At 41.8% G+C, this 20,041-nt stretch overlaps 1 protein-coding gene and 1 pseudogene across 1 annotated transcript in view; both read right to left on the bottom strand.

Annotated features, from left to right (window-relative positions):
- LRMDA (leucine rich melanocyte differentiation associated) overlaps window positions 1-20,041 on the bottom strand; it is a 1,092,698-nt gene that overhangs the window by 353,283 nt on the left and 719,374 nt on the right. The gene's annotated exons all lie outside the window — the stretch shown is intronic.
- LOC137767892 (U4 spliceosomal RNA) lies at window positions 18,718-18,849 on the bottom strand (annotated as a pseudogene).

Raw genomic sequence — 20,041 nt, 5'->3', positions numbered from 1 at the left:
TGGGTACTGTCATCTGTCTAGAGATCATCATTATAAATGTACGAACCTACCGTCTCCATGATGTGCGCAATGTCCTTCTAGATGTTGTACCATCATGTAGTGTACAACCTGCCACACCTTCCCTCATGACCCTGGGTGGGCTAGGCTTAAAGGAGAGGAACATTTTATGCCTAATCATTCTGGGAAAGGCAGGAAGAATAGTGAAAAATGCAGAGTCTTCAACATGACAGGCAGTTGGTAAATAAGCATTAAATTAAATGGAACCCAAATGCCTATCTTCAAGGAATTAAAACTAACATATAAGCAGAAAAATACCCTTATAAGAACAATTGTAAAAGCCAAATGATGGTCAATAGGGCATAAACTCAATTCCGGGAGTTGAAACTCAATGAAGAGTAGAGATCAAATCATAAAACCAACAGACAGACAGACAGCATCCTTGACTAGGGGCTACGTATTAGCTAGAATGCAAGGTCCGTGAAAGCAGGGACTGAGTCTGTCTTGTTCACTGCTTTAGCCCCAGGCTTTAACATGGTGCCTTCCATGCAGGAGGTGCCCAAGAAGCGTGTACTCGGGGAACATTTGGGGCCTCTGTGTTCCCTGGATGCTGGTTAGCGTAATGGCTCAAGAAAAAGTGACTGGCTGCCTGCTCTGTGCCAGGTACCAGCTGGTCCTGAACCACAAGAGCTGCAGGGCCTCTCAGCAAAGGAAAACCAATGCCACCAGGACAGCCTAGGTTCAAGGCGCTCACGAGGACCAGAGCATCTCCTAAGCCTTCTTTCCCCATAGCCCAAGAGAAAAGGCGGTGGATAAAAATTCACATGACGTGTTACTCACGTCGCCCTGAAAAGCCACTTTTGACAGAACAGAAATATACTTCAGCTCCGGCTTAAGGTTACTCCTCTGCCTTTTCCTACCAGGCTGGTGCTGCCCTTGGGGTAGGGGCTAATCTGCCAGCTTCTTGGGGCTCTGAGGCTAAACAGAGCACTTCTGCTTTCCAGGACCCTCATCTGGCACATTACTGTGAATGGCACATTCACGAAATAAATAAAAAATAAACAAACTGTCCAAGATTCCACTATTAACATTCCACACCTCAGGCTAAATGTTAGTGCCATCTTATCAGGCTCAGATTGGAATGCGTAAATGGAAAAAGAATCCCTCCAGCTAATGGCCGTATTAAGACGTGCCATTTAATCAAATGTTGCATTATCTGGAGTTATTTTTAACAGATGCACATTGGATTAATAAAAACTACACAAAACTTAAGCTTAAACAAGAGGTTTTGCTAAGTTGACAGTGAGGCCCGCTTTAATACAGAGTCATATTAAACAGAAGCCTTTGATATTAGTGAAACCCAGAGAGATCTCAAATTTCTGGCAGTCAAACAGCAGCAAGCCATATTTTATTGTTGAATTTTTTTTTTTAAATGTACTTTGAGCAAACTGTGTACTTAGAAAATTAATTGAAAACACAGCTTTGGTTCTTACCAGACCCATTTCAAAACATCCGAAGGAGGCCTGGATAACAATATGCCCAGATAAGAATCCAGTCTGGGTCCCCAACAGAGGGATAAAAGGACACTGGGACTTTCACATATTCGTGGTATAAATATGCTAAGAATCAATAGGTATTCACTATGGCTGACAGAAAAGAGGGGAGGATGAGAAAAGGTGGTTTCTTACAGACCAGGAAGAGACATTAGAGTCACAACAATGATATTTGTGCATTGCTTTGCAGTATATGAAATATTCTCAAACCACCAAACCAAACCATTTTGTCCGGTCCTTAGAAGCTCTTTGAGTGAAACACAAAGTATCACGATCCACAGTTTTAGAGACAAATTTCAGTGGCTTTCCCAATATCTCCCAAATGGTAAATGGGAAAGATCAGATAATAACTCAGCTCTTCTGCTTCCAAATCCCTGTGTCGTCTCCTGGGAAAACTTCTGTCCTAACCCCAGCGGGAAGTTTAGCCATGAAGCCTTGTGAATTCCACGAGGAAACTCCAGAACAGGCTGCTATCTGGTTGCATAGAAGAGGTTGCTAACATCCTCTCGTCCTAACACAGTAACTCATCACTGACCCTCATCCATTTTGTTTGTGCCTAAAGAGACACACTAGAAAGGCTATTTTTTGAATACACAAGACACACAAAGCCAATATTTTAAAGAAGGCCATTTAATCCATTATCTTACCATGACTGCATTACACTTACACAAAAGTTCCTCTCCAGTCTCCTAAGAGCGCATTTAACACATTGCCATTTTACTACTGCCAAGCCCTGAAAAGTTTTGATTCCGCATTTGCAACACATCTCTTATGACAAGCTGCCAATGTGTAGATTAGTCCCAAGAATTGACGGGATTCAGAGAGTGCACATCACTCAGTTTCAGCCAATTAAATGAGCACCACGCATCACTGATTCTTTCTTGTTTGGTTCATTCGTACACATACTGGGAAGCTGAAAAGGAGAAACCTAGTGGGAATATTAAAGGAGGGAATAGGTTCCTATCTTGAGAATTGCAATGCACTGACCTGAGAACTGGCCACAGGGGAAGATTTAGGGGTGGAACAGTGCAACCTCTATACCCAGAGCCACGCTTCCAGCATCTTCACTCTCTTCTTCCACAACTCTTCATAGAACCTTACATTTCCCTCTCATTTTCCCAGACTTCCAAAATACTTCTGTGAAAGCTACAGGAGAGTCATGAGATGTCACTTTGTTTTAACAGAAGAGCTGCTGTGTCTGATACATCTTATCTCCTCCTCTGTTGAGTGGAATTGATCATTGCATGCCCCAATTTCTGTTGACCAGACTAGGGAATCAAGACCTAGTGCTTCAGTCCTAAGGACAGTCAATTCAATATGAAAAAGATGTAATTTGCTTCTTTATTCAAATGAGAGCTTCACAAATGTAGCATATTTAGACCTCCTCGTGCACCCATGTGGATCTCTGCCCATTTACTGCCATCACGGGCATTTATAAATGTAAATCTGGCCTATCTCACTGTCCTTCCAGTAGTGGTCTAGGTCCTGTGTGTGAGGCGGATTTCAGTTTTCTGAATTTAAAAGTGCCATCTGGATGCAAATAAACTATGCCTTTTTCTTTGAAATTCATAGAGGTCTTTTTCTCTCAAAAGGTGGGTCAAAGTGCATCAAGTTAATCTTGCCAGTCAACTAGTGTAAGTGTCTAGGCCTCTCCACTTCTGATAATCTGCATTGTAAAATATCTCATTAACTGTACTGCAATCCATTTGAAATATTATTTTTGATGAGAGGGCCATGGGAAAAAAATCAAGATAATGCCAGCCTGTTGTGGCCTTTGTTCCTTGGGAACAGACTGTTATAACAAGAATAATTTCTCTATTTTCAAAAATTAGTGCTACTTGAGCTGATGCAAGGATAAGGCACACGACAGAGCGTGATGACAAGTTGGCTTTGTGAAGAAAGTTGGGGGCCTATCTCCATGGAGAGTGTCTGCAAGAAAGATGAGAGGGAATTCCTGCCTTGAGATGGGCAGACTGTCCTCTTCTGGGGCCATGCTCTCCTCTTGTGCCTTTGAATCCATGCAGAATCTGGGCCAGGGGTTCCAATGTCTGACTAGGAGGAAAGGTGGAGCCACACCGCCCCAGTTGACACATTTTGTAACTGGCTTGTCCTTCTTGAGTTCAGCTTTGACTGAGCTTGATGCTGATCGTCATTCTCTTCTGGGACTGCCGCATCTCCATCTTCCTCCTCTCCAGCCAGCCTCTCCTACCTGGCTTCACTCTTGAGAATGTGTGTAGCACATTCTCTGTTTGGACACTTAGCTTTGCTTTCCTTCCACATTTCTTTCCTGCTTTAATTAACACAAGAGCCCAAATGGCTCCCTTAGAGAGATTTGTCCTCTTCCCTCCTGGCACATCAGATACTTTCCGAGTACCCTGTTTACAGTGTGCCAGCTTCATACCATAAAATCGGGCAGAAATAAGGGAACTCGAAATCAGGATTTTCTATAGGTCAAGATAGGCCACACCGTGAACAATATGTTTTCCAGCTTCTTCATACTGGGCACCAGTGGTGATGGTCCAGCTACAACTTGGCTATCATTCATTGGTGCCTATTGGGTGCCCATGCCATGCTAAGCATTTTACAGCGCTTCATTTACTTCTTAGAACAACAGTCAAAGGTAGGTATTGCTTGACTCAAGTTATAGATGAGAAAATGGTCTCAGAGAAGTCAAGCATCCTCCACATTCTACCAAGGAGCATAAAAGTTGCTGTGGAGAAAGGTTAGGTTTCATTCCTGCCATCCTAAGATGCAGCCCCATCTAATAAAAGTGACAAAAGGGCTTCCCAGTCCCAAGCAGGTGGCTAATTATGTGATTCTCCATTTCTGGGCAACTGGCACCATGACCTCATTTAGTCACAAAGTTCTCCAATGAGAAGAATTAAGATGGCTTTGTCTGTTCCTACAACTTCCTACCTCCCTGTTTGTGTGAACATGGTAGGCACTCAATAAACAGTTCTCATTTATTGACTATTTCTATCGGCAGGAAAGATTAGAAGGAGTTTCTTATCTCTGGCCTCTAGCCTGATCTCAGGTCCTACGTCCTGGATCCCGGTGCTCACAGGCACGCAAACTCTCCTGCCATCCCCAGCAACACTCTTCATTCTTCAAGGATAGGCATTTCGCTTCTCCAAATGAGTTTAACTCTTCCCGTTCAGATTTACAAGCCAACAAATAACACTCGAGGGAAAGAAATTATGTCAATGTTTTTCCATTCTCACGAGCAAATCAGATGGGATGCTGATGGTTAAGTTAGCAAACACGGTTGGTGCCTTGAGGAGGAAATCAGGAAATGCTGAGGATGAGCAAAACATATTAAAGCCAGCGGAGATCCTGGGGCCGAGCACAAACAAAGCCACTGACAGAGTCAGTCCCCTTGGAGCATGTACCGAATGACTCGAGGAGGATGAGCTTTGGGTTGCACATCACCAACCTGGAAGAGGTCAGTGGGTCCTCGAGAAACGTATACGAAAGAAATGTATCCGAAAAGGGACAAGAGACGGTGCACACCTAAACCTGGGGACAGCCTTCTCCCATGGGCTAGGGATCAGGGTCCATCCTAGAAGGGAGCACAGCAGGGAACAGCAAGGATTCAAAGGGGAAGACACTTCAGGGGGACTAACGATGACATTCTTAAGGCAACTACAGAGGGTCACTGACCCAACCTGTCGGGGTTATCCCTGAGGCCTCCTGGCGTCCTGACACACTGCCTACCACCCATCGCCCATCCCTGAACTCAGAGGCAGGAGACTCCAGTGTGGGTTGATGAGGACAGGGAAAGCTTTCCAGAAGAAATAGGTTCAAGCCTCAGAGATTTCAAATAAGATATGCAGTCCTGATTCTGGGCCTTAAAGGATAGCCAGGTTAGCGAGATGGAGAGATAAAGGTCATGCCAGACCAGTCTGGGGATCAGGCCTTCTGGTGCCTCAGATCCTCTTTTTGGTGGCCCTTAAATTTCAGAGGTAACTATAAAGGTCTCTTTAAATAGTCCCTTCCAGTGTCCTTGGCTCTCTTCGAGCCTGGTCTCTGCTGGGCTCATAGGAATCTTTTAGTCCTAGGAATGATTTGCCACATTTACACTAACAGTAAGTATCCCAGCCATGGGTGCCACTTTTTTTTTTTTCCCCTCTGTCATCAGGCTTACCCTAAAATAAACTAACACATCTCTACTTTTACCCTAAAAAATATCCACAGAGCAGGCCCTCTTTTCAAAGCTACTCCCTCTAGGCCCTACAAAAGCTAAAGCTAAATGACCCCAAGGTCCATGGTAGACCTAGAATAATAAATTTCTCAGCAGATGATTTGCTTTGACCAGAAACTGACACGTGAAGGGTCTAGCTTAATTCTACTGCCTTGTGGTATCTGATGGGGACTCTTGGGGATTCTGATGGGAACCTTGATCATTAACCTTAGCTTTGAAAAGAGTATTCCCAGCATGCAAACCCTCTTGAACATGTTTTTTGGTGGAGAGTCCCTTCCTCCAAGGCAGCAGGCTCTCTACTCGTTCAAGTATTCCAGATCCTTAATGAAGGCAGACCAACATCTTCCTCATATGGAGTCAAACTTGATCTCCTAGTAACTATTTCATACCCTTTTCCATTACAAAGAATAAATCTCCTTACACCCCTTGGGGCAGCCCTTCAGATATCTGAAGATGGTTTTTATGACCTCTGGATGCATTTTCTTCCTTGCAGCCAAAACACCCCTAAGTTCTTCAAAAGTTCCACATATGACCCCTGATCATCCAGTCACCCTGCTTTAGTGGGTCCCTGCCTTTTTAAACTATTTTCTGCAGACCCGAACAACATATTCCAATTATGGAATTACCCACTGACCTGCTGTGAGATTTCTCTAAGCTTCGGTTTCCTCATCTGCTGAGTCTGACAATTAGGCCGTCCGCTTGCTTTAATAAAGCCCCTGCTAGGTCTAAGGTTCTACAAATTCCAGGTCTGGAGACCAGCAAGAACTGGAAATAGCCTCTCTACTTCCCAACCCCTTCCTCCTGGATGGCACCCTATTCTCTTTATGCAACCAAAGGCTGCAGAAACATTTTTAAAAATCCGTCACCAACTCCATTCTACAACAGTAAACAGCAGTCTTTGGGTTAAATGCAAAGGAAATGGAGAGGGTGGGAACATAAAGGTGGGTTTCAATGAAGTCTTCAATCAGCAGCTCTTGGAAGCCTAATGAAACAACCAGAAATTCTTCAGTGCCTCTGGAGCCGTGCTCAGGGAGTTCTGTCTAGTTTCCAACAAAGGAGACCAGGCTAGGTTCTCTTGTGGACAGACACCGGTGGACACCACCCCAAGGTTCATTACGCCCAGGAACATATTCCCACAGCACTTGTCACCTGCAGAAAACATCAAGCAGTGCTGGAATGAGGGGCTTCCTCTAAGAGGTGTCACTGGGCATTTCTTGAAGACGAGACAAGTCTCAAGGAACAAGCTGCCACTTGAATAAGTTGCTTTTCTGGATACAGTTGTGATGACAGCTGCAATGCCAAGTTGCCACAGAGGGAAAGCCTGTTTTGTTCTTCTGGTGGGCCAGATCCTTTGAAGTGAGCAAGATGATCCCTTGAGTTTACTAAGCAAAGCTGGCCTGAGGCATAACTGTCAAGTAAGGGAAGCTTCTTTACTGTCCTCCCGCCTCCACCCCCACCCCAAGTTCACAGGACTCCCCTCTCCCCACTACTATCCGGCACCCTCTGGAATCTCCCTTGGCTACTGATGGCTTTCCTTTCCTTCTCCTCTTGGAATTCATCTTTCCTGAGCCCCCTGCTCTATTCCAGTGGTTTATCTCATGCTTAAGTACTAATGGGTAGAAATGCCCCAGGATTCACTTATCCAATTTTAGCTGGGTACGGTATTTATGAAGATATAATGGGGACACTGGTGGAAAATTAAGGGCCACAGTAACCAATGAGAGTAAGAATCTGCACCAGGAAGCATTTCTGACCCCCTTCTATCCCTACTGATTCAAACGTAAACAGACAGTCCTCCCCGTGGTCAGTCTGGCTCAACACAAAGTCTTCTGCAAGACACGTTACTCACTCAAACCCAGTGAGAACTTTAGAGAATGACTGCCTGTATTTCTAATATAGAGTTCTTGAGGGCTGCAAAAACATAGGGTTGCAAGGACCACCATTCCTCTGGGAAGCAGATTGACATTTCATTCAGAAACCTCCATTATGGTTGCTAACAGAACACATCTGCCTAAGCATCTGGTGCTACTAGACCAGTAGCCTTTGGTTAGAGCTAGACAGCCTATGACAAACAGCGCAGGTGGGTAAAGCAGTATGGGAAAGTGAAGGGAGCAGAATGCCAACCGGGGGGCTAGATAAAAACAGGAATCCAATGCCAGTTTTTTTGTTTGTTTGTTTCTTTCTTTTAAATAAATTTATTTATTTCCTTATTTTTGGCTGCGTTGGGTCTTTGTTGCTGCGCACGGGCTTTCTCTAGTTGCGGCGAGCAGGGCTGCTCTCCGTGGTGGTGTGCAGGCTTCTTATTGCAGGTGGCTTCTCTTGTTGCAGAGCATGGGCTCTAGGCGTGCGGGCTAAAGTAGTTGTGGCAGGCGGGCTCAGTAGTTGTGGCTCAAGGGCTCAGTAGTTGTGGCTCATGGGCTCTAGAGCGCAGGCTCAGCAGTTGTGGCGCACGGGCTTAGTTGCTCCATGGCATGTGGGACCTTCCCGGACCAGGGCTCACTCAAACCCGTGTCCCCTGCATTGGCAGGAGGATTCTTAACCACTGTGCCAATAGGGAAGCCCCAATGCCAGTTTTATCACCATCTGCCAAACTTCAGCCAACTTACTTCATTTGATTTCCTCATCCGGAAAATATTTATATCATCTCCATCAAATGTTTTTTATGTGAACGTGAAGTTAAATCAGATGGCAGGCATTTGACAAATGCTGGTTTCCTTTCCTTATCCCCTCATCCTCACTGATATAGGCCTTATTACTTGTGAAACTGGGCACTCTCTCAGTTGTCTTTACATTTGCAAAAGGGGCAAAGGGTTACGCATCCTCCCAATACAAAATATGAGAGAACAGGAAGAATGTTTAACCTACTTAGAAAAATGAGCCACTTTCAAATAGTTGAACTTCTGTTTACTACAGAAAGATACCTGACAAAACTTTGTTAGCTTTGTTAGCTGACAAAACTTGGGATCAACGGATTTACCATCACCGAAACTGGCACAATTATATTTCCTTCTAAGTAATCTATAATTAAGAGTGCTTTTTTAATCAACTCACCCTGGTTTACTCGCAATTAGTGGAAAATAGTTGGCTTTTTTTGTAGTCTTCCAAAAGAAGAGATTGGATATAAAATCTAAAACCTCTGCTAACTTGACCTGGGCAAGCCACTTTCTGGGATTTGAAATGCTGGCATGTGATACATACTTTCAAGATGATAACAGCTGCTAGGAAATGTACTTGGCAGGTAGAGAAATTCTTCTCCAATTAAAAAGGCTGCCGCTGAGATGGGCACGCTGCATGACTGCGAAGTCTCCCACTATAAGGAACCTCATTCATAAACTTCAACAGGCTGTGCTTTTCCCCGTGACCTCCCAGAGTTCAACAGAAACATAAGCCTTTGGGTGTCCAGGCCCTGGGCTCCGGAAGATCCTATTGGAAAATCACCCTCAATATATAAACTAGACTTTCAGAGGTCTGAAATGGTGCCATTAAATGGATGGCAATGGAAGAAACACATATTGTGTGAATTATTGGGAATGAGGTACCTCGGCATCGCTTTGCTACAATTGCACACTACCTATAACCCCTCTTGGGTTACAGTCAGCCCAGCAATTTATTATGTTAAGAGACTGCGTGCCTGTGATTTTATCTGTAGCCTCTGCACTTACACTGGTTGTGTGCGCCCCCAAGCAGTGTCAGGTCCTAAGCAGTCCTCCACAACTTCTGGAGTTGAAGCTGCCCTTCTGTTGTTATCAGTTTTCATTACCGCCCTCTGATCTCATCCCTTCTTGGTACACACCACTTCATCGCCTTTATTTTCTGTCATAATTGCATGTGAGAGATTTCCCTTTTGATAGACGCTGGATGCCAAGCTGGTACAGAAGAGAGTGTTGAAAAGTGTCATGTGACCTGCTGGCTTGAGAAGGAAGCCCATACACCTGTGGAAGACAAATGATTTTTTTCTTCAGAAAGATGACAGATCTATCATCTGTCCACAGGATATGAGCTGTTCTGTCTGCTTAATAGCAAGAGGCTATGAATGGCAAAATAGGGAGTGCTGAAAGAAACCGGTAGCACACAGCACACCGTCTAGCGGGCCTCCCCCGGCCAGGCTTGCTCTCAGCGGGTGGAAATCTGCGCAGTGCTTGTCACCGTGGCAAGCAGAGCGGCTAGCCGCGGCCCTGTTTCTGCTCCCTGTCACACTGTCATTCAGGTGCCATCACCTGCCGACGGGGCCACCTGGTTCTCAATTATAGCCCAGGTCACCATTCACACCGCATCCATCATCGTTCAGGACGATCCAACACCGACCAGCCATGTCTTTAACCAAAATATCCCTGTCTCCAAGAGAGATTGTTGTCAGGGCCTGCCCTGCTCCTGGCCCCCCACAGTTCGTTCCCCAGGTGCAGCTATTCACCTCTCCCTGTTCCGTCAAGGCCAGGAGGGTCTGTCTGCAACCGGAGGCTGAGCAAACTCAAGGGCTCCATGACTGTTACCTGTGGTCCCCACCTCGTTTGTGAATCTCCCTTGCCAGGTTCATTTCTTACTAGGATTTCAAAGCCTTAGCTGCCTGGTCAACGACAACAGTGGCAATAGCAGTGGCCAAAGAAACAAAAATAACTTTAATAATCATAGCTAATGCTTACAGAGCACTTATTGTCTGCAGGGCACTGTTCCAAGAACTATACATGTATTAATTCAAAGGAACCTCCCAACAACTCTTTGAGATAGTACTGTGAGTCTATTTCAAAGACTAGGGAATCAGGCAAGAGCTCACAAAGAGATATGTCACAGAGCTGGGGCTAGAGTGCAAATTGTCTTCATCCAGAACCATAACTCTTAACCATCATGGTATAGTGTCTCAACAAAATGAACTATCTCCCCAACCACACGTACTGTGTGCTTGCTATGGGCGAAGTGCTTTACGTATTTGACTTCTAAGCCTCAGAACAACCTTAACCCTCATGATATCTCTAGAGCACGGAGATATTAAGTAATGGTGAAGCCTGGGCTTGAACCAATGGTCTCCAAAACCCATGCTCCCTTCACGAGCCCCAAATCTCAGACACTGGCTAAGGGATGATGGGTGCTAGAATGTTGCCATCCTGCTACCCTACAGTTAAAAGTTTAGGCCATGAGAACAGGTTCATTCTGCTTAGACCATTAGCAGGTCCCCAAGGACTTGAGGTCTTTCCCTGTCCATCACAGCAAGAAGGAATGTTCAGTGCTCTTCAAGCATGAGAACAAGATAGAGAACAAAAACTTCTCCTTTTAATGAAGGATCCCTGCCCACACTGAGAATGTTAAAACAACTCTGCACTGCAAAAAGTAACCCCACTTGGTCATGATGTATTATTATTCATTCTATGTATTGTTGGATTTGATTTACAAAAATTTTTAAAGAATTTTTGTATCTTTGTTCGTGAGGGCCCAGACTTTTCTCATAATACTTTGTTCTGGTTTTGGTATCAGCATGATGCTGATTATTAACACACGAATAGAAAAGTGTTTGCTCCTCTTTAATTTCCTAGAAACGTTTTTAAGGAATTGGCATTAGTTCTCCATTAAATGTTTAATGGAATTCACCAGTGAAGTTATCTTAGATCTGGAGTTTTCTTTGTGGGAAAGGTCCTTAACTACAAATTCAATTTTAAAAATATATGGCTATTCAGTTTATGTCTTCTTGAGAGAGCTTCAGGAGTTTGTGTCTTTGAAGGAATTTGTCCATTTCATCCAAGTTATCAAGTTTATTGGCATAAAATTGTTCCTAATATTTCCTAATTACATTTTAACATTAGTCATGTTTCCTTTTTCATTTCCAATGTTGATAATCAGAACCTTCTTTCTTATTTTCTTAATAAGTCTGGCTAGATGTTTATTATTAACCTTCTCAAGAAAAACAAGCCTCTGTTTTCATTGATTTTTCTCTTTTGCTTTCCTCTTTTCTATTTCATTGATTACTGCATGTACCTTTATTACTTTCTTTCTCCTGATAACTTTGGAACTCTAATTCAGGCATATTAGTCTGCTTGAAGTTGTTCCATAGCTCAAGGTTTCTCTGTTCATTTTCTTCGGTGATTTTTCTTTCTGTGTTCCATTCTGAATAGTTTCTATTGCTATACCGTCAGGTTCACTAATGCTTTCTTCTGCTATTGTCTGCTCTGCTGTTAATCTTACCCAATGTATTTTTCACTTTGTCATTGCATTTTCATCTCGAGGAGTTTGCTTTGGGTATTATTTCCTATCTTCCATATCACATCTTAGGATGCTCATGCTTTCCTTTACCTCATTAGGAACATCGAACGCAGCTATAACTATTTTAATACCTTTGTTTGCTAATTATATCACCTATGTCTGTTTCTATCAATAGATTTTTCTCCTCATTAGGGGTCATATTTCCCATATTTCATTGGATGCCAGACATCGTAAAGTTGATCTTGCTGGGGGCTGGATGTTTCTGTGTTATTCTTGAGCTCCCCCCTCTCTCCTCCCATGGGACACAGTTACTTGTAAACAGTTTGGTCCTTCTGAGGCTTGCTTTCAAGTTTTGTTGGGTGGAACCAGAGCCGTCTTTAATTCTGTCCTACTACTCAGGCAATACCTTCCTGAGCGCTCTACTGGGTGCCCTGTATATTATGATTTTTCTACTCTAGTTACTGGGAAGAGCACTACATCAGGCCCTGTGAGAGCTCCAAGGGCTGCCCTGCCTATTCTCTTCCTGTGGTTCTTTCCCGAACTTCCAGTAGTTTCTGCACACCACGCTTTGATCCGTTAAGTACTCAGCTGCAATCAGCAGAGGAATCCTTTGTAAAAATCTCTAGAGCTTCCTCTCTGTGCAGCTCTCTCCTCTCCATCAACTCTCTTCTTTCTCCTATTCTTCTCTGGGGATTCTGGCCACTTTGGTCTCCCCTAATTCTCAACTGCCTTCTTAACACAGGAAGACTAGCAGCTTCTTCTTGAGTTTGCCCTCCCTGTGCTCCAGCTTGGATCCACTCTCTAGACAGCAGGCTGGGGCAAGTGTAGGGCTCACCCTGATTGTTCTTTCTCATGGAAACCAATGTTCTGAGCTACTGATTGTCCAATGTTTGCCATTTGTTGTTACACATATTGTGTGAGTTTTTAAATTCTGTAGGGCAGGAGGGTGGATCTAGTCCCTGTTACTACTCCATGGCCACCAACAGACATCTCACTGCCCACTTTTGAAGATATACTTACTAAGGAGACTTTGGCACCGCACCCTAAAGGCAAGCGCCTCCTTGAAGGATCATGCACTGGCTCCAGGACTCACTGCTTGTGGTTACATTTCAAATTCTTCCCCTTCATTTTTTCCACTTGCTGACTAGTTTGGAAGTGATGGTCAGAGCACTGGGCAGTGGGGAGGGATGATCATGAGTTTGGCAAGCTTCCTATTAACTCTAGCCTAACCACCTAAAGGAAGCAGGAGGAGCAGGGTCTCTTTCTTTTCTCTTTCTGAAAGGCCCAAAGACAGTGTCATCTAAAGGGCAAGTACAACATGAAAGTCAGGCTACTTTGAATATTAATTTCTTATCAGATATATGGCTTGCGAACGTTTTCTCCCATTCCATAGGTTGCTTTTTCATTTTGTAGTTTCTTTGTAGTTTGATATAGTCTCACTTGCTTATTTTTGCTTTGTTTGCTTGGGCTTTTGGTGTCATATCTAAAAAATCATTGCCAAGACTGATATCAAGGAGCTTGTTCCCTGTTTTCTTCTAGGATTTTTATCGTTTTGGGTTGTATGCTCAAGTCTCTAATCCATCTTCAGTTAATTTTTTTTTAATTGGAGTACAGTTGCTTTACAATATTGTGTTAGTTTATACTGTACAGCAAAGTGAATCAGCTATGTGTATATATATATATATATATCCCCTCTTTTTTGGATTTCCTTCTCATTTAGGTTACCACAGAGCACTGAGTAGAGTTCCCTGTGCTGTACAGTAGGTTCTCATTAGTTATCTGTTTTATACATAGTATCAATAGTGTATATATGCCAATCCCAATCTCCCAACTCATCCCCCTACTTTTCCCCCTTGGTATCCATATGATTGTTCTCTACGTCTGTGTCTCTATTTCTGCTTTGTAAATAAGATCGTCTCTACCAATTTTTTTCAGATTCTGCATATGTGCATTAGTGTGCAATATTTGTTTTTCTCTTTCTGACTTACTTCACTCTGTATGACAGTCTCTAGGTCTATCCTTGTCTCTACAGATGACTCAATTTTATTCCTTTTTATGGCTGAGTAATATTCCATTGTCTATATTGATCTTCTTTATCCATTCCTTATCTTCAGTTAATTTTTGTTAATGGTGTAAGATAAGGGTCCAATTTCATTTTTTCTGCATGTGATTATCTCATCTTTCTAATACCATTTCTTGAAGAGACTATCTTCCCCCATTTGTATTTTTGGCTCCTTTGTCAAATATTAGCTGATTGTACATGTGAATGTTTATTTCTGGTTTCTCAATTCTGTTCCATTGGTCTATGTATCTATTTTTATGCCAGTACCATCTGGTTTTGATAACAATAGCTTTGCACTATAGCTTGAAATCAGGAAGTGTGATGCCTCCAGCTTTGTCCTTTCTCGGAATTGCTTTGGTTATTCAGAGTCTTCTGTGGTTCCATACTAATTTTAGGATTGCCTTTCTTATTTTTGTGGAAAATGCCATTGGAATATTGATAGACAGAGCATGGACATTTAAACAGTGTTAATTCTGCTAATCCATGAATGTGGGATATCTTTACATTAGTCTGTGTCTTTCTTTCATCACAGCCTTTTAAGTTTGTGGTATACAGATATTTTACCCCCTTGATTAAATTTATTCCTAAGTATTTTATTATTTTTGATGCTACTGTAAATAGGATTATTTTCTTTATTTCTTTTACAGATATTTCATTGTTAGTGTATAGAAACGCAATTGATGTCTGTATGTTGATTTTGTATACTGCAACTTTACTGATTTCATTGATTAGTTCTAACAGTTTTTGGTAGTCTTTAGAATTTTCAACATATAAGAGCATATCATCGGCAAACAAAGACAATTTTACTTCTTCACTTCTGACTTGGATGTCTTTGTATTACCTGACCTGATTGCTCTGCCTAAGACTTCCAGTACTATATTGAATAAGAGCAGTGTGAGTGGGCACCCTCATCTTGTTCCTGATCTTAGAGGAAAAGCTTTGAACCTTTTACCATTGAGTATGATGTCAGCTATAGGTTTGTCATATATGACCTTTATTATGTTGAGGTGTTCCTTCTATACCCAATTTGTTGAGTATTTTTTTTTAATCATGGAAGGATGTTATATATTGTCAAATGCTTTTTCTGCATCTATTGAGATCATCATGTGATTTTTATCTTCCATTCTATTAATGTGGTGTATCACAACAAAAAACTCCAAATGATCCAATTTAAAATTGGGCAGAGGAACTGAAAAGACATTTTTCCAAAGAAGACACACAAATGGCCAAAAGGTACATGAAACAAAGCTTAACATCACTAATCATCAGGGAAATGCAAATCAAAACCACAATGAGATATCACCTCATGCCAGTTAAAACAGCTATCATTAAAAACACAAAAGATAACAAGTGTTGGTGAGGATATAAAAAAAAGTGAACCCTGTGCACTGTTGGTGGGAATGTAAATTGGTTCATCTACTATGGAAAACTGTATGGAGTTCCCTCAAAGAAGTAAAGAGAGAACTACCATATGATCCAGCAATCCCACTCTTGGGTATATATCCAAAGAAAATGAAAACAGGATATCGAAGAGATATCTGCATTCCCATGTATATTGCAGCATTAGTCACCATAGCCGCGATAGGGAAACAACCTAAGTATCTATCAACAGGTGAATGGATAAAGATAATGTGAGATATATATGTATATATAGACAAATACATATACATACATATATTATTACACACACACAATGGTATATTATTCAACCACGAGAAAGAAGGAAACCATGCCATTTGCAACAACGTGGGTGGAACTTGAAAGCATTATGCTAAGTGAAATAAGCCAAACAGAGAAAGACCAATACAATATGATACCACTTATATGTTGACTCTAAAAAAGCTAAACTCCCAGAAACAGAAAGTAGAATGGTGGTTACCAGAAAGTGTTGAATAGGGGAAAGGGGAAGATGTTGGTCAAAGAGTACAAACTTCCAGGGGGCTTCCCTGGTGGCGCAGTGGTTGAGAATCTGCCTGCCAATGCAGGGGACACGGGTTTGAGCCCTGGTCTGGGAAGATCTCACATGCCGCGGAGCAACTGGGCCCATGAGCCACAATTACCGAGCCTGCGCGTCTGGAGCCTGTGCTCCGCAACAAGAGAGGCCGCGATAGCGAGAGGCCCGCGCACCGCGATGAAGACTGGCCCCCACTTGCCGCAACTAGAGAAAGCCCTCGCACAGAAACGAAGACCCGACACAGCCATAAATAAATAAATAAATAAATAAATAAAAATAAATAAATAAATAAATAATTTTTAAAAAAAGAGTACAAACTTCCAGTTCAAAGACAGATAAGTTCTGGGGATCTAATGTACAGCACTGTGATTATATTTAACATTAATGTATTATATACTTGAAAGTTAATAAGAGAGATCTTAAATGTTTTCACCACAAAAAAGAAATAATAATTATGTGACGTGTTGGAGGTGTTACCTAACACTGAGGTGGTCATCATTTTGCAAATCTATCAAATCAACATGTTGTACACGTTAAGCTTATACAGTAAGTCAATTATATCAATTATATCTTAGTAAAGTGAAAAAAATACTCCATTAAACAAAGAAGAAAGAAAGCCAGGCTACAAATTTAAGGACAAAAGGTCTTAAAACCAGCTTCCCTCTTTAGGTACAGATGTAGCTGCACAAATCAACACAGACTTTTTGCCACCTCATAGGAAGTAAATGTATTTCTATCAATGAGACAAAACTAAATATTAATCTGATCTTGAATTTAGTACATACAATAATAACAGCTAATATTTATGTTATGTTTACTAAGTCCCAGGTACTTTTCTAAGCACTTCATGACTTGTAACTCACTGAATACCAAAAGCACCTGTGAGATTGATTTGTAATATTATCTCCACTTTACAGACAGGAGACTGAGGCACACCCGGAGAAGTAAAGGAACTTGCTCAAGACAGAGCTAGTTAGTAGCAGAAGCAGGAACTAAACTCTAACAGTCTGACTCATAACCAATGAACCAATGTCCGCCGTGAACAAATTCATATCTCCTAGAGACCAGTCTCAGAGCCCCAGTGTAAGAATCTTCAGGAACTTATTATAACCCCCTGGCCTAGACTTGAAGGTAGATGTATGGCCATATACTAAGGATGTGCCGGTTTACCAAGGCATTCCTCCACTGTGTGGTAGGTTGGATGAATTAGTTTCAGTTTTCTTCAAATTCAGAGTTTCTCTGAGTCTAAAACACATTGGCCAGCCTCGTCCCTACCTTCCTGGACCCCATGGTGACGGGACTGCTCTTACTCTTCTAGCCCCAATCCCCTGCTGAGCTCTGCGTAGCGATAAAATGACCTGCAATTTGCAAGAGACCAGAATCAATCGAACAAATGGTTCAAAGTCTGTAGCCCAATTCCCTGATTATTTTACCTTACAGCTTCCTCTCTGAATATCCCCAGGCACAGGTTATAGCAAACTTCATTGGAAAAATGGTCATTGTCCAGAGGTGAGGCTGTAACATGGCTTTCAACCGGAAGCATTATTTTTCCATTCGGAGATGACTAAAAATTTGTGGGTTTTTGTTGTTGTTGTTAGTTGTTCCGGTGACTGTGGAGCACTATTTACAGTCAGTGGACATGAATGGGAGACTAACCCTCTTACAATGCATGGGCCAGCCTCACTCACTGGAGAATTGTCCCACCAGAAATGACAAGAGTTTCTTCTCTTATTACAAACCATTTGTTGAGTCTACCAGTTCTACTAGTCAAACTGGGCTACAATCTTTTTTCACTAACTTCTAAAACCTTGAGCACTTGAACTTGACCAAAGCTTGAGCTTGCTTACTTTCAAGACCCATGAGCCAAGAGGACTTTCTGGCTAAGACTAGATCTCCACAGACCATCCAGAGAGGTTAAACCATCCTTGCTTCTGAGTCTCCTCAGATGATTGCTGAGGAAAATTCCCAGGAAGGCATGGACTTACATCCTTCTTCCTCAGAAATGCTAATCCAGAGCCTCAGGTATTTAATCATCAGTCCTAATACCAGTTTCCTATCTGCTCTAATGGAAGGACTGCTCCAACAGTGGGATAAAGAAGAGAACCTCCGACAGGACAAGCAGCAGGAAAAGCCATTCCCATCGGTGAGGGGAAGAACACTTCAGAGGCTCCAAAGACTGTGGCTGAAAGAGGATTAAAGAAATTCCTCTCACAGAATGAATGGATTCAGACATAAATGTCAATACTTCCTTGAGCTGAATTATTCTGGGAACTGAAAACAGTGAGGAATGGCTAGTTGTAGCAACAAGATCTAGTTTTATGCCAAAGAATCATATCAGCAACAGATTTTATCCAATTGCAGCACCTGTACCAAATTTTCCTGCCAATAATTTTAGGATTACTATGGTGCAGGCTGGAGGGAGCTACTCTAAGGAATGGGAGATGGATTATCAATAGCTCTTAACTTCCCATATAATGCGGCTTCTGTGATACATGTTATTTTTTTCCCTTCTTGTATTTCTTTCTTTCCTCCCTACCTTGTCATTCACAATTCATAAAACATCTCTATCATGAATGCCTTTATAATTTCAGTTTTTTCCTACATTATGTCTTGGCTCCAAGAAGAAACAGTGAATCTCGTGGAATGCATAGAATTCCAAAGCCAATGTTATAAAATAAGATCTAAATTTAAGAATGTGAAGCAGAAGAATGTGGGGATGAGGGATATGGAAATAGATCTGGTCACTTTAACACTGAATTTTTTTTTATTGAATGAAAAATTCTTTAAATTCTATAGTGCTTTACAATTTTCCAAAGTTTCTGATTAAGCTGATTAGCAATAATCATGCCTCGGATAAACCTCATTGGCTACGATACTGCCACGGTGCAAAGCTACAATAAATTTTTTTAGTAAAACATCATTACAGTAAGAGATACATAGGTGAATATGTTTCTGTGCCTTAATAATTGTCTGTTATCCTTTCCTAAAGGAATTTCTGATGTTGTATTTCCATTTTCAGTCCAAATAAATGTGTTAAAAACTCTGTTAAAAAACCAAACTGCCAAATATCATCGTCAAGTTCACCAAGTTCCAGAACAATGATTACATTTGAACAAAGTTGTTCAAAACACTAAAGAAGGAAGGGAGGCAAGGAAGCTGAAGACAGCCAATGCCAGCTCGCGAAACCAAAGTCACAAGGATTTCAGCACATAATTCTACCCGTAGGCACATTTTCTGTACAGGCACCAAAGCATGGTCTCCTAATCGACATGGGAAACCCAGCATGACCCAGATGGGTTCCCAGTAATGTGGTACATGAACTCCCTAACCAGATTTTCCTGGAGCACAAACTATTTTGAGGTGGTTCAGGAAATGGATGTGGTTTGGTGAGAAACTATATAATTCAAAATCCTGTGGCTAAAAAGTCAGCAAAATTTTGTGGAAGAAGAGAGAGACATTTGAGCACGGTTCAGCTCGGTATTGAATTTATAATTCATAAAGCAGGTGGATTATTCCAGAGGTCAAAAAACTTTTCCTTAAGTTTTTTCTATCTACCCTAAATAGATACCCTTTCAAATTGGGTCCTCTATTTTCCTGCAACCTATGATGCTAATTTTAAAAATATAAAATAACAAAACAAAAAAGTATCGTGTTACCTACAAGGAAGGTCACAGAGCCTCCTTCTCTGAATATTCTAGCCAGGGATCAGCAAAACTTTTCTGTAAAGGGCCAGAGAGTAAATACCTGAGGCTTTGTGGGCCACATATAGTCTTCACCACATGTTCTTCTTTGCTATTTTTTTAAACAATCTTTAAAAAATATAAAAACCATTCTTAGCTCAGATGTACAAAAAGAGGCCACTAGTCATATCTGGCCCATGGGCTTTAGTTTGCTGACCCCTATTCTAGATAAACAGGTGGACAGACTGTCTTTGTGGACACTACTCATTGGAGAGTAAAATAAATACCCACCCTACCCTCCCTGCCAACTCTATAAGTTGATGAAATTGACAAAAATAAACCTGTAAAATTTTCAAACAGATTTTAAATCATCAAATCACTAGCAGACATTTCAATATCTGATAA

This window comes from Eschrichtius robustus, chromosome 7, assembly GCF_028021215.1.
Source record: "Eschrichtius robustus isolate mEscRob2 chromosome 7, mEscRob2.pri, whole genome shotgun sequence".
Lineage (NCBI taxonomy): Eukaryota > Metazoa > Chordata > Mammalia > Artiodactyla > Eschrichtiidae > Eschrichtius > Eschrichtius robustus.
This window is presented reverse-complemented; position numbering and strand designations above follow the sequence as displayed.